General features: G+C 43.1%; 1 pseudogene across 1 annotated transcript; it reads right to left on the bottom strand.

Moving 5' to 3' along the window:
* Nucleotides 1–296: 296 nt before the first annotated feature.
* On the bottom strand, nucleotides 297–12,357 carry LOC311145624 (polyserase-2-like; annotated as a pseudogene). Its single transcript has 11 exons — nucleotides 12,287–12,357; nucleotides 11,296–11,417; nucleotides 9,282–9,302; nucleotides 8,997–9,159; nucleotides 8,604–8,872; nucleotides 8,273–8,416; nucleotides 7,907–8,052; nucleotides 7,563–7,740; nucleotides 4,982–5,238; nucleotides 725–822; nucleotides 297–623 (listed from the first exon to the last, which is right to left on the bottom strand). The product of its transcript is annotated as a polyserase-2-like (transcript).
* Between the last annotated feature and the right edge of the window lie 3,669 nt (nucleotides 12,358–16,026).

Genomic DNA, 16,026 nt, shown 5'->3' with positions numbered 1-16,026 from the left:
ATTGTTCAAACCTTATAATAAAAAAGGTTATTTCCTGACTTAATACAATTTGTTTGATGGGATGCTATTGTATGTCATATAATTTTAAGGGGCTGTTTCTCAGCTTTAAGACAAAGGAAGTTGGAAACATTCATCATTCAAATGACTGGAAATTTAGGCTCCCTGAGTTAAAAATTGCAATCCTGGCTTTGACACACTGCCAGTCACTGACAAAAATGTATGAATGGCTCGAAAAATCTACTTTTGATTGGTTGGAGGTTACAGAGAGGGCTTGTCAATGGTAGCCGTGGAGTTGCCTAGTGCCAACACCAACCCAACAGTAGGACAGAGGAGAGGGAGAAGAGGAGGAGAGAGGAGTGGGCCAGGGATTCTCCACTGCTGTCACCAGCTGAGGTGGTTGTGGTGGTGGGGGATAGGAAGGTTCCCAAATTGGCAGCCAGGAAGTTTTGGAAGCGGGAGGTTTTGGTGAAGACTTGGATCAGGGAGGTGCGGGAACTCCTGCTCCAACGTGCTTTGTTGGTGCTGTTATTGCTAGTGGTGTTGCTGCTGCTGTCGACAGTCAACACAGCAGTCTGGAACCATGAGTTGCCTTGCTTACACATCAAAGGACCACCCGCATTACCCTGTGGGAAGAAGTAAACTAGGGTTAATATGGTTATATTGTTATGTGCGTATAACAACATGTTGCAAGCTAAATAGTAAGACGGACAGATCTGTACTATACCTGCAGTAGTGTCACAGCTCCAGTGCAAATGTTGTCCGTAGATGAAACATTCACACATTCCACCACAGAGGTCTGGAACTCCTGCAGAACTTCCTCAGCTGAGGACAAATAGAGATGGGTTTATTACTTATCATACCAACACACACACACACACCTAAGGTCGGTCCCGTCCGGAAACAATACCTACACTGTAAAATATTTCCTCTAAAATGTACAGCCACTTACTGGCAGCAATTGGCCAGTAAGTTACTGTAATTTATTTTACAGTACAGCTACTGTACTCCATTTTACAGTACCAAAATGTTTACTTTAATCTAATTTACAGTACCAAGTCAGTTACTAATTTACAAGTACCAATTACAATTACTGCAATTACCCAGTGACATATTACCCAGTGTTCTTTGCAAGTTTTCATTTTTACATTTTGGTCATTTAGCGGCGCTCTTGTCCTTATCAACTTACAGTCGGTGCAGTCAACCAAGGTTGATAAAAGTCATAGCATGTAAATGTTTCTATAACCATTACTGAAAATGTTGTTGTAGTTAAGGAAATACTGGTCTTTAAAATAATTGTAATTACAACAAGATATCTTATGATGATATATCTCTGACTATCTCTGGATAGTGCCAATACATTACTGAGATATTCACGGTAACTTGCCAGCTTCCTGTAAATTACTATAACTTCAAAGCAATGAAACACAGTACAATACTGTAAGGGACTGTAAATAAACTGTAAGAAAGTACTTTTCTACAGTATTTCACTGTAATTACAAGGGATTAGAGCAAGCAGGTTGGCTGCTAGGGATTTGTATATTACAGCATATTAATGAGGCCTAGAGGCCTAAACAAAGGCTTCCAAACTGGCTGTGATTACAGGGCAAAACAGATCAAATGGACATGGTTAAATATTCAACCATTAAAGGTTTAAGACCTGCTGCCACTCTGATCCGTCCCCTAAATACATTAAAATTGTTAGGGAACTACTATCACATATCACTTAAATTGGTACAGGACTCTCACTACTGGGTGCAACAATTATAGCCACTTACAAGGCACGCCTTAAAATATGTTAACGAGACAGCGATTAATTCCCCTCCCACAATGAACAATAATTTATTACATTTGTAAAGCGCTTTTCATTATACAGAATAATCTCAAATTTACAATTAAAACCAAATAGACAGGGCAACTGACACAAAGAACACAGCTGACGCTACAAGGGACAAGGTCACCAAGGAGTACAGCTATCAACAGAAAGCCTTCATAAAGAGAACAGTCTTTAGGCCCCTTTCAAAGGAGCTCAGAGTCTGTGGTGCCTTCAGGTGGTCCAGGAGGGCATTCTAGAGGCTCGGGGTGGTCGAGCTGAAAGCCCGACCCCCCCCCCCCCCCCCACCCCCCCCAAGGAGCGGAGCTTGGTCCTTGGGGTGTGGAGGAGCAGGCCATTGCTTGACCCGAGAGTGCGGGTGGGGTTATGGTATTTGAGATAAGGAGGGGCATTTCCATGACTACACTGGAAAGTCAGCAGGAGGGTTTTTTATTAAATCCGGAATGAGACAGGGAGCCAGTGCAAAGATGCCAGGATGGGGAAGATGTTTCTGCACTCTCATCAGGATCCTGACAGTGCTGTTCTGGATGTATTTGCACTTCTGGAGACTCCTGCCAGGGATCCCGACGAAGAGTGTGTTGCAGTAGTCCAGGCTTGAGGAGATAAAGGCATGGACAAGGTTCTCTGCATCAGACTGAGTGAGGGTGGGACGGAGTTTGTCAATGTTCTTGAAGTGATAGAATGACACTTTACACAGTTATTTGATGTAGCTGCTTAAGGTCAGGGAGGAATCAAGCTTTACACCCAGATTGGAAACTGAGGGGGCGAGAGGGAGGTGTGTTATTGGTGAATGCTGGACCTGGTGGGGGGTGCCAACAAGTAGGGCCTCGGTTTGCTGCTGTTCAGTTGAAAGAAGTTTTGCTTCATCCATGCCCTTATCCCCTCAAGGCAGGTGTTCCGACGGGCACATGCATCAGAGGGACTTGGGGTAGTTTTTACATACAGCTGGGTGTCATCAGCATAGCAGTGGAATGAGATTCCATGCCGGCTCATGACACGACCGAGGGGAAGCATGTACAGGACGAGTAGGATGGGTCCAAGATTAGATCCTTGTGGGACACCGCAGGTGACGTGGTGGGTCCAAGACCTGGATGAAAGGAAAGGAAAGGAAAGGGGGATACCTAGTCAGTTGTACAACTGAATGCGTTCAACTGAAATGTTTCTTCCGCATTTAACCCAACCCTCTGAATCAGAGAGGTGCGGGGCTGCCTTAATCGACATCCACGTCTTCGGTGCCCGGGGAACAGTGGGTAACTGCCTTGCTCAGGGGCAGAACGACAGATTTTGACCTTGTCAGCTCGGGGATTCGATCCAGCAACCTTTCGATTACTGGCCCAACACTCCTACCAATGCACCATAATTTACAGTATGCTGCATTAAATATACAGCAATACAGTACTTTATTGTTGAATTGTATTGAAAAATTATTCAGGAATTGCTAATAGTGAATATGTAATTATATATTACAGCATACCAGCTTACTATACACTCAGTGGCCAGTTTATTAGGTACCCCGCTCAGACAGTGAGTCACGTGGCCATGGCTTGCTATATAAAGCAGGCAGACAGGCATCAAGGCATTGCTACTGTTCGATTTAACGTTAGAATGGGCAAAAGGAGTGACCTAAGCAACTTTGAGCGTGGTATGATCATCGGTGCCAGGCGCGCCGGTTCCAATATCTCAGAAATGGCCGGCCTCCTGGGCTTTTCATGCACGACAGTGTCTAGGGTTTATCAAGAATTGTGCGACAAACAAAAAACATCTAGTCAGCGGCAGTACTGTGGGCAATCAGCTCGTGGATGAGAGAGGTCGAAGGAGAATGGCAAGAATCGTGTAAGCTAACATGTGGGCCACAAACAGGCAAATAATGGCGCAGTACAACAGTAATGTGCAGAACGGCATCTCGGAACGCGCAACGCGTCTGTCCTTGTCACGGACGGGCTATTGCAGCAAACGACCATACCGGGTTCCACTGTTATCAGCTAAAAACAAGAAGAAGCGGCTCCAGTGGACACGCAATCACCAACACTGGACAATTGAGGAGTGAAAAAACATTGGCTAGTCCGACAAATCCCGGTTCCTGTTGCGTCATGCTGATGGGAGAGTCAGGATTTGGCATAAGCAGCATGAGTCCATGGCCCCATCCTGCCTGGTGTCAACATTACAGGCTGGTGGCTCTGGTGTGGGGAATGTTTTCCTGGCACATGTTAGGTTCCTTGATGCCAATTGAGCAACGTTTGAATGCCACGTTTGAATCCTTTCCCCAAAGAATTCAGGCTGTTCTGTAGGCAAAGGTTGGTCTGACCCGGTACTAGATGTGTACCTAATAAACTGTCCACATTGTATAATTTGTGTATTATATCACTTACACATTAAGCCTTAAGAAAGGCTTCTAAGCTGACAGTGTCTACAGGGCAAAACAGATCAAAAGGACATGCCTAGCCATTCAACCATTAAAGGTTTGAGACTTGATGCCACTCTGATTTGTCCCCTATACAAATTAAATTGTTAGGGAACCACTACCAAATATCAGTTAAATTCATACAGCATTCTAACTAACGGGTGCAACAAATATAGCCTCTTACAAGACACACCTAAAAATATGTTAGTCATAAACAACAATACCATGCACCCACTAGTGTTCAAAAGGTTTTTGGCGCTCCAAAAATGCAGTATGGTACTGTATTCTGAATTACAGTAAATTACTGTAGATTTTCAGGACAAGGTTTGTAGATTTCCTAAAATGCAGTATATTACTGTATTCTGTGGGGGTACAGCATTCTCACTCACAGGTACAACAAATATAGCCTCTAATAAGGCAAGCCTTCAAATATATTAATGAGCCAAAGACACTTTCCCTGCCCACAACATTTTCCCACAATGCACCATAATATATAAATAAATAATGACTGTGTATTCTACAGTGTTTTACTGTTGAAATGACAGTCATTTGTGTAGATCTGAGAGTTCTGGATAGGTTGTAAGCAATATGGTGAAAATCCCACCTATCCTATCAGGAGACAGGTGGACCTACCACCATTGCTTACCCAATTATTTCAGATCTACCCAAGTGCCTAGGCGCTATAGGGTTTGTTTCTGAACAGGGCACATTTCTCACAAACACACAAAGACAGTTGTCCTTCCACTCACCCCTGCCCTGACCTGTTGCCCAGCCAGCTACCCAGCACAGAGTCCCTGTGCTGAAGGTTCTGGTTCCCTTGTCCACACAGATAGGCTGGATGTAGTCAGACAATAAGGGTTGGCTGGCCAGTCGCAGGATGGCCACGTTTTTGCCCGTCACGTTGCTCATGGTGATGTTGATGACGTTCAGGGTTACCTCGTTTGGATTGGAGCCGCTCTGCTTCAGACGACCCAGAATCACGGTCCACTCAGAGGCATTGGGCTGGCTGGAGAGATGGAATGAGTTGCATCTCTGTTTAGTGAGGTCCTGTGATAGACTAGCGTCTTGTCCAAGGGGTGTACATCAAGCTGCCTCTCCATACAGAAACAGGAGATAGGCTCCTGCTCCAATTAGTCGTTCTGGTTTGCACAAGCCAAGGTTCGTGTAAGGCTACTTTACTTAGTGAGGTATACTAAACTCATTCCGATTTATTGTCTTATGAAATGTTTATGTACTGCTTATTAATGTGATATGTATGGGTTATGAATGTGTTATGCCCTAGGTAGGCACCCTTCATACTCAACTCTTTATTCATGTTTTCATCGTTTTGCATACTATTAATTATTGTAGCAGGTTGATATTTTCTTTGTCTTGAAGTTGTTGACATAAGTATTCCTTAAGGGGAAATTCAGACCTGAGATAGTCTTGTTCTGATCAAATTAAAAGTAAAAGGTACACAATATTTAAAGGAATACATAAACAGAAAAACTAATTGAACGAAAACTTTTGAATTGAATTACATTTATTGAGTGCGAACAAGGGAGCCACACCCACAGAGCTCGTTACGTACCTACAAAAGTATGTGGAACCTGCTCGTCGAACATCTTCCAAAATCATGGGCATTAATATGGAGTTGGTCCCGCCTTTGCTGCTATAACAGCCTTCACTCTTCTGGGAAGGCTTTCCAGTAGATGTTGGAACATAGCTGCGGGGACTTTCTTCCATTCAGCCACAAGAGCATTAGTGATGTCGGTCACTGATTTCCAATTCATCCCAAAGATGTTCAATGGGGTTGAGGTCAGGGCTCTGGTCAGGCCAGTCAAGTTCTTCCACACCAATCTTGACAAACCATTTTGTATGGACCTCGCTTTGTGCATGGGGGCATTGTCATGCTAAAACAGGAAAGGGCCTTCCCCAAACTGTTGCACAAAGTTGGAAGCACAGAATTGTCTAGAATGTCATTGTATGCTGTAGCGTTAAGATGTCCCTTCACTGGAACTAAGGAGCCTAGCCCGAACCATGAAAAACAGCCCCAGACCATTATTCCTCCTCCACCAAACTTTATCTGCAATCCTCCAAATCCAGATTAGTCCGTCGGACTGCCAGATGCTGAAGTGTGATTCATCACTGCAGAGAATGTGTTTCCACTGCTCCAGATTCCAATGGTGGCGAGCTTCACACCACTACAGCCGACAATTGGCATTGCGCATGGTGATCTTAGGCTTATGTGCGGCTGCTCGGCCATGGAAACCCATTTCATGAAGCTCCTGACGAACAGTTCTTGGGCTGACGTAGCTTCCAGAGGCAGTTTGAAACTCGGTAGTGTGTTGCAACCGAGGACCGGGTGCTTCAGCATTCGGCGGTCCCGTTCTGTGAGCTTGTATGGCCTACCACTTCGCGGCTGAGCCGTGGTTGCTCCTAGACGTTTACACTTCACAATAGCAGCACTTACAGTTGACCGGGGCAGCTCTAGCAGGGCAGAAATTTGACGAACTGACTTGTTGGAAAGGTGGCATCCTATGACGGTGCCACGTTGAAAGTCACTGAGCTCTTCAGTATGGGACATTCTACTGCCAGTGTTTGTCTATGGAGATTGCATGGCTGTGTGCTCGATTCTATACACCTGTCAGCAACGGGTGTGGCTGAAATAGCCGAATCCACATACTTTTGGCCATGTAGTGTAAGTCTGAATACCAACTACTGAGAAGGTGTCCCGTGTAGCTCAGTTGGTAGAGCATGGCGCTTGCAACACCATGTTTGTGGGTTCGATTCCCACGGGGAGCCAGTATGAAAATGTATGCACTCACTAACTGTAAGTCACTCTGGATAAGAGCGTCTGCTAAATGACTAAAATGTAAATGTAAGTTCTTAAATAAATAAAAAAGTAAAAAAGGCATAGATTTTCTAAGTCTGAATGGGCCGCTAAATTCATATATGCTGCTTATGAATGTGATATGCATGGGTTATGTACCTGTTATGAAGTCCTTATGAAGTTATCAAAACTTAAAACTGTCCAGCTGATCAGGATGGTAAAACCAAGAATTGTACAGTAGTTTGGGAGAGATGTTGGCTGGTGGCTCCCCCCTCTGGTACTCTACAGTAACTACAACAGTAAGTGCTTATTGGTCCCATGGAGTCACACCCAGACACTGGTTGACATGATGATGACACCATGACCATGCTTTCTGCAGCACCGGTTGTGCACTGTAAAAAATCTAAATCCAATCAAAATGTAGGTTCTATGACTATATTTCCTTAGAATCATGTAAGGAGTGACATTTCAACCAGCTACTTGCTCTCCCCTTTGACATACAGGTAGAGTTAACTTACCTAGAAAAGCAGCTAGCATCACTCATGACAGAGTCTACCGCCACTAACGTGCCCCCGCAGACGTGCGCTCCGTTTGTCTGTAGGCTGGCTATCCAGGGCCACAAACCTGCTGTCACCAACGAGCTTCCACCACCAACACGGGAGTTCAAAGAGGTGCTGGCGCTGCCACACACCACAGCTGCAGAGGGAGGGAGAGACAGATAAACATTTGAGAGACAAATAAAAGGGAGAAATCTAGTAGTCAGATTTGTTACAGAAGTAAAGATTCACATTAAGGTGTAGCCATAAGCACAAGTTAGACTATAGGTATGTGCATGCGGTTGTGGTTGTAGGGGCTGAAAGACCGGTGCAGAAGACACTAAGGTCAGAGTCAGTCCCACTGGAGGAGAAGGTGACGAAGCCTGGCTGGTCACTGCTGATCTGGCTGTTGATCCAGGTCTGGTATCCAGTGAGTACCCTGTTTGTTTAACATCGGACCTCCAGAATCCCCCTATGCATTGACAGATTTACAGTGTCACTGAGATTGCATTTTCACAGGATTATGAAACATAATGGGTCGGTTTCCCAGATGAAGAAGCATTTTCAATGTGGAATCTCTACTGAAAATGCTTTTTCGTCTAGGATTAGGTATAACCTGTGTCCGGAGAATCGGACCAATATGTAATTGACCCACACTGTAATAAACAAAAAGGATAACCAAGAGATTTTACCTGACAGGAATCCTTTCCTCCTGCTGCTAGACCAGCACAGATCATGTTGTCTGTGATTGAACCTTCTCCATAGTTAGTTACACTGCCTGTTTCCCACTACTGGTACATCCACCTCCTGTAGGGTCTTTGGTGAGGGCAGGGACACTGAGGAGGTGGGAGACACACTCAGACAAGTAAAGTTGGTACTACATGATTTGAAATGTATTACTTGATCTATTAATTTTGAAGGTTTATTTGAGGAAAATGTATTTTGTCACAATTGATCACTACTATTATATTACGGATAAATGTAACATATTGACTATTGCCCATGCATTAGATTTAATCTCACCTCCACTGCGGATGGTTCCCCAGCCGGTGACCCAGCTAGTAGTGCCAGTATGAAAGGAGCTGCCTGGTGCAGCTAGGCAGACTGGCCGGATGTAGTTGGTAAAAGTCACAGGGGAGGAGAGCTTGAGAAGACACATGTCGTTGTCACTGGTACTACTGGTGTAGTTGGGGTGGGACATGATCTGAGTGACCGCCTGGTTCACCTCGTTGGGGTTAGAGACCTTCTGGCTCTGACGACTAATGTAGACCACCAAATTTGATGTACTGGTGCTGAGAAAATATATATATATAAAAAAGATAACGGTATTACTGTAAAAGGAGGCTCAATTGAGTTATGATTAGGTTTGGTGTAAGAGTTAAATGTTAAGATTCTATCAATCCTGCAATTCCTCACCTGGAGAAGCAGTGAGCAGCAGTCAGCACCCACTCTTTATTGATGAGGGATCCCCCACAAAAATGGCTGCCAAATCTGTGCAGACTGGCCTGCCATGGCCAACTCCCAGCAGGAGCATCCTGACCCCCCACTATCCTAGTGTTGAGAGGAGGGGTTCCGCACACTAACAGAGACAGATGGATGAGGCTTTACGAAATGGAGCACACAAAGGAAGTGAAGAGATTGAAAGCGCACTAGTTAGTGAATAGGTGCATGGTAATGTCATTCAATGAGAAAAGTACTTACCATCCAACTGAGAGTGAAACCCTAAAAACAGGGGAGGAAAAAAACGTTAAAACAGTTAGGTTTTGGCACACTGTTGGCAAACATGTAACTTATAACTCTTTGCACCCTACTTGTTTTACAGTAGCAACCACATAATTAGGAATTAGAATAATTTCATAGGATCTCTATGGTAGCAACATTCAGTCTTAGAGCACAGCCAGCCAGCCAGCCAGCCAGTCAGTTAGTGTATTTAGTGTCGCTACATAGTTTCCATGTGAGCGAACTCTGTATGCTGTGTCGTGTGATGACTGTTATTTAACGAATCAACTAACTATGTTTAATTGTCACTCGATTAAATTAATCATGTAACAATTAACTCATTAGGAATTTGGGGCACCACGGAAGAAGTTGTTTAACGAGTTAACATCTCCCGAATTAAACTCTTAGAAGATATATATGTTATATATTGATAACAGTCACTTATTAAATCATTACCTCATCCGTCTCATTTTGAACGTTGCATAATCCTTGAACCTGCAAGAACCCTAACCTTATTGATGAATCAGCAATACACAAATTGTCTTAATAATTCATTTACTAACTAACTACAGTGAGGGAAAAAAGTATTTGATCCCCTGCTGATTTTGTACGTTTGCCCACTGACAAAGACATGATCAGTCTATAATTGTAATGGTAGGTTTATTTGAACAGTGAGAGACAGAATAACAACAAAAAAATCCAGAAAAACGCATGTCAAAAATGTTATAAATTGATTTGCATTTTAATGAGGGAAATAAGTATTTGACCCCTCTGCAAAACATAACAGTACTTGGTGACAAAACCCTTGTTGGCAATCACAGAGGTCAGACGTTTCTTGTAGTTGGCCACCAGGTTTGCACACATCTCAGGAGGGATTTTGTTCCACTCTGCAGATCTTCTCCAAGTCATTAAGGTTTTGAGGCTGACATTTGGCAACTCGAACCTTCAGCTCCCTCCACAGATTTTCTATGGGATTAAGGTCTGGAGACTCCCGCTGCACGTCGGCTGGTCTGTAGAGGTTCAACCATTTGTAACGTGAGCTTGTGCTTCACGTCAGCGGGTCTTTCTCATTCAAAGTTCTAACCATTCTAAAAGTGCAGTTGCCACTCTCACGTTTTCTGGTCTGTAGAGTGTCGACTGCACGTTTAGAATGGTTAGAACTTTGAATGAGAAAGACCAGCCGACGTGATGCACGAGCCAGAGCATATGAGCGGAGTGGAGCGGTGAGAATCTCAGCTCATCGCTCACGGAGCTGTTCACCCCTCCGCTCCCCCCGCTCAAAGCCACATCAGGCCAGTCCGCTCATTATCGCTCAGCGCTCAACGAAGTTTGCATCGCGCTCCACTCAAATCGCCCCCTCGCTCGCTCCAAAAAAGGAAAAAAATCTGCATGTATTTCACTTTTAGCTTAAACCACAGCCTTACCTCCCAAAGAACTAAAGAGCAACGACAACATTTTCCAAATATAAATGTTTTATTTCAAATTACAAATTAGGCCTAGCCTATGTAAGAAGGAATATACACAAAAAGTCATGTAAAATTAAACGAATCAATGGGCCTAATTATATAAATAAAAATATACAGGCTATACATCAAAGTTTTAAAAGTAAATTAACTATTAGGCCAAAATTCTGATAACTGAACTTTTGCGCAGCTTGCACGTTGATAAAAATTTAAATTGGCTTATATCCATTGTCAAACTTTAAAATAAAAAAAATTTAAATGAATCGCTTTCCTTATCTACAGTTCTTTTGAGTTCACCTTCAAGAACACAAGTTTGGCCAATGTCTGAGGCTTCAGACTCATGCGGTGGTTTCTTGACAGCAGGCCAGCAGCGGAGAAAACCCTCTCTGCGCTCGCAGACCCGCTTGGGATGCTGAACACAATGCGAGCTACTTTAGCCAGGCGGGGAAAAGACATGGAGTTTTCTTTCCAAAATCGAATAACATCTGCGTCCGGGTTCTGTCTCGGGGATGAGAGGTAATTTTCGACTTCACCTTTGGCGTCTCCGGTTATGCGTAGCTGCTCACTGAAGTATGACCCGAACAGGCGAGCTCTTTTTGGTTCAGGCTCGGGATTCAGGTCAGCGGCGGGTGGGGTGTCTGTCTCGGGTGTGCCGCTGGGAGCGTTAATTTCTTCAGCTTCTTTTATGAGGAGGTCACGGTTCTCCCCGAGTTTGTTGCATACAGACTCATCTCGGATTATCCATTCTGTCTTGAAACGGGGATCTAACACTGATGCTAAAATGAGATGTTTATCAGTATAGTATATTCCATAGCGAATTGACACGTTGTTTGCCAATGTTTCTGCAAAAGCAGGGATGCCCATTGAAAGTGCAGCGTGAGTGTCATCGGTGAGCAGGGATTTGATTTCTGTGACAGCAGGGAGGATCATCCCCAGGTTCCCCAGCTCCTTCTGCATTTTGTCTGTGAGGTCTGCCAGTGGTGTCAGCACACTGACAAGGTGCGTCAGCTGCCGTACTTGATTCAGGGTGATAATAATAATAATAATATGCCATTTAGCAGACGCTTTTATCCAAAGCGACTTACAGTCATGCGTGCATACATTTTTTGTGTATGGGTGGTCCCGGGGATCGAACCCACTACCTTGGCGTTACAAGCGCCGTGCTCTACCAGCTGAGCTACAGAGGACCACGTTAGCAACATTAGACTTGAGTTTGTTTTGCCATAACGGGTCTTTTTGGAACAACCGGATGAACGACTGAATCATCCGCAGCTGACTGCTCCATCGAGTGGCGCAGGCATTTGTGGTGCGGACACCTAATTGGTCGGTTTCCTCTGTGTTCAGGGTGCTCTTGCGTACGCTTTTCACCAGGTGCCCGACTTTCACTAACAGCCTATTCATGTTGTCGTGCTCGTTAATGGCGTCTTTGATCGCCAGCTGAAGCATGTGAATGGGGCATCTCAGATGTAAATTTGACACAGTAAAGTACTGATTTATCATAGTTTCTACATTAGAGGTTATCACTTCCACATGGATTTGCGAGGGCGCAGGTGGTCCCTCATCCTCCTCTTCATGTTCTGCGCTGCTGCTGGCATCCGCGGTCACTTCACCCTCCGCCTCCTCTTCAGTGCCAGGGAGGAGGTTAAATGCCTTGATCATGTTGCTGGCACTGTCAGTGACGACCCGAATCACACGTCGTTGCACGTTCCAATATTTCAGTACACTTTCATACTTTTGGTAAATACGATATATATATACAGTGGGGAAAAAAAGTATTTAGTCAGCCACCAATTGTGCAAGTTCTCCCAATTAAAAAGATGAGAGAGGCCTGTAATTTTCATCATAGGTACACGTCAACTATGACAGACAAAATGAGGAAAAAAAATCCAGAAAATCACATTGTAGGATTTTTAATGAATTTATTTGCAAATTATGGTGGAAAATAAGTATTTGGTCAATAACAAAAGTTTCTCAATACTTTGTTGTATACCCATTGTTGGCAATGACACAGGTCAAACGTTTTCTGTAAGTCTTCACAAGGTTTTCACACACTGTTGCTGGTATTTTGGCCCATTCCTCCATGCAGATCTCCTCTAGAGCAGTGATGTTTTGGGGCTGTCGCTGGGCAACACAGACTTTCAACTCCCTCCAAAGATTTTCTATGGGGTTGAGATCTGGAGACTGGCTAGGCCACTCCAGGACCTTGAAATGCTTCTTACGAAGCCACTCCTTCGTTGCCCGGGCGGTGTGTTTGGGATCATTGTCATGCTGAAAGACCCAGCCACGTTTCATCTTCAATGCCCTTGCTGATGGAAGGAGGTTTTCACTCAAAATCTCACGATACATGGCCCCATTCATTCTTTCCTTTACACGGATCAGTCGTCCTGGTCCCTTTGCAGAAAAACAGCCCCAAAGCATGATGTTTCCACCCCCATGCTTCACAGTAGGTATGGTGTTCTTTGGATGCAACTCAGCATTCTTTGTCCTCCAAACACGACGAGTTGAGTTTTTACCAAAAAGTTCTATTTTGGTTTCATCTGACCATATGACATTCTCCCAATCCTCTTCTGGATCATCCAAAGGCACTCTAGCAAACTTCAGACGGGCCTGAACATGTACTGGCTTAAGCAGGGGGACTGCAGGATTTGAGTCCCTGGCGGCGTAGTGTGTTACTGATGGTAGGCTTTGTTACTTTGGTCCCAGCTCTCTGCAGGTCATTCACTAGGTCCCCCCATGTGGTTCTGGGATTTTTGCTCACCGTTCTTGTGATCATTTTGACCCCACGGGGTGAGCTCTTGCGTGGAGCCCCAGATCGAGGGAGATTATCAGTGGTCTTTTATGTCTTCCATTTCCTAATAATTGCTCCCACAGTTGATTTCTTCAAACCAAGCTGCTTACCTATTGCAGATTCAGTCTTCCCAGCCTGGTGCAGGTCTACAATTTTGTTTCTGGTGTCCTTTGACAGCTCTTTGGTCTTGGCCATAGTGGAGTTTGGAGTGTGACTGTTTGAGGTTGTGGACAGGTGTCTTTTATACGGATAACAAGTTCAAACAGGTGCCATTAATACAGGTAACGAGTGGAGGACAGAGGAGCCTCTTAAAGAAGAAGTTACAGGTCTGTGAGAGCCAGAAATCTTGCTTGTTTGTAGGTGACCAAATACTTATTTTCCACCATAATTTGCAAATAAATTCATTAAAAATCCTACAATGTGATTTTCTGGAATTTTTTTTCTCAATTTGTCTGTCATAGTTGACGTGTACCTATGATGAAAATTACAGGCCTCTCTCATCTTTTTAAGTGGGAGAACTTGCACAATTGGTGGCTGACTAAATACATTTTTTCCCCACTGTATATATATATATATATATATATATATATATATATATATATATATATATATATATATATATATACAAATATACAGTGCTATGAAAAAGTATTTACCCCCTTTCTAATTTTCTCTACTTTTGCATATTTGTGATACTGAATGTTATTCAACCAAAACCTAATATTAGATAAATGGAACATAAGTGGACAAATAACACAACAATTACATATTTATTTCATAAACAAAGTTATGCAACACCCAATTCCCCTGTGTGAAAAAGTAATACACTCAATAACTGGTTGTGCCACCTTTAGCTGCAATGACTCCAACCAAATGCTTCCTGTAGTTGTTGATCAGTCTCTCACGTTGCTGTGGAGGAATTTTGGCCCACTCTTCCATGCAGAACTGCTTTAACTTAGTGACGTGTGGTTTTTCAAGTATGAACTGCTCGTTTCAAGTCCTGCCATAACATCTCAATTGGGATTAGGTCTGGACTAGGCCATTCCAAAACTTCCAATTTGTTGCTTTTTAGAAATGTTGATGTAGACTTGATTGTATGTTTTTGGATCATTGTCTTGCTGCATGACCCAGCTGTGCTTCAGCTTCAGCTCACAGACGGATGGTCTGACATTCTCCTGTAGAATTCTCTGATACAGAGCAAAATTCATGGTTCCTTCTATGAAGGCAAGTCGTCCAGGTCCTGAGGCAGCAAAGCATCCCCAAACCATCACACCACCACCACCACGCTTGACCTATGGTATGATGTTCTTACTGTGGAATGCAGAGTTTGGTTTTGTCGTAGAAATATTTGACTAAAAAATAGTCAACTCAAAAATATCTCTCAATAGGTTGGAGCTTGTGAATCCAGAAATTAGACTTTATTATTGCGTAACAAAGCCGAGCCACTCCATGGAACGGCTGTCTCTCTTTGGCTTAGAGATCTCTTATATACACACACACAAATGCACAGTCATGTTTACATAGCATACAAAGCTACTCCCCTTAAGATAAATGATTAACATCTTTTAGTGCCACTCTACCCTTATCTTTCAACGTCCAGATGTCACATGTTGTTTACTCCAAAAGACCATGGGCATGTTTCCATATGGCCTCTTCCTCTTATCCATTAAAGCATGTTTACACATTGTATTGACTATATTCCTTATTTAGACATGTATCTGGATTTATAAAATGTCAATCATGTTTACTATATTTTATCTTTGACATTTCCCAACATTTTCCTTAATGATACATAAAATATTACCATATAATCCCCCCTTTGGGACATTCCAACAGTGTCCCAAATAATACAAAAAATTATTTTAAAATGAATGTAAGCAAGCGCATTTACTTATTCTTAGCCTTGCCATATGTGGTTTCATTTTACACGCATATATTTAAACCAATATATCTTCCTCATTACTTGACCCATCCTGATGAGGACCCAGAGCCCAGTCAGGTATTGGATACAAGTTTGGAAGGTTTTCCTCTAAATTAACCTCCAAGTTTTTCTATTAGGCTTTGTAACCATGGCAGGCCCATCCACCCCCAGGAACAACTTCATACAAACATTCAGGATTCCCAAATTCCCAAAATGTCCCATATTCATTTACCTACGGTCCTGGAGCTCCCTGAACTGGGTGTATTTCTTTATAAACATTGCTCCCCACTTTTTAGTTATAGCATTTCCCATATATGTTAGTATCCTATCACATCAACATATGCAACTTTGTCTTAACAATAATATCTAGGACATGTTAAGAATGGTGTCAATATCTTTAGCTTACATAACCTTTTTCACCCATATCACAAGTATTATAACAATCAAAATAATCAATATCAATATCTAATCCATTAATTGCAATGTCAACATCACTAAGCATTAATATTAATAAGTTATTCAGATCAATCAGTCCACTTATAATTTATAATCATA

Source organism: Coregonus lavaretus (assembly GCF_964263955.1).
Source record: "Coregonus lavaretus genome assembly, chromosome: 18".
NCBI classification, from domain to species: domain Eukaryota; kingdom Metazoa; phylum Chordata; class Actinopteri; order Salmoniformes; family Salmonidae; genus Coregonus; species Coregonus lavaretus.
This window is presented reverse-complemented; position numbering and strand designations above follow the sequence as displayed.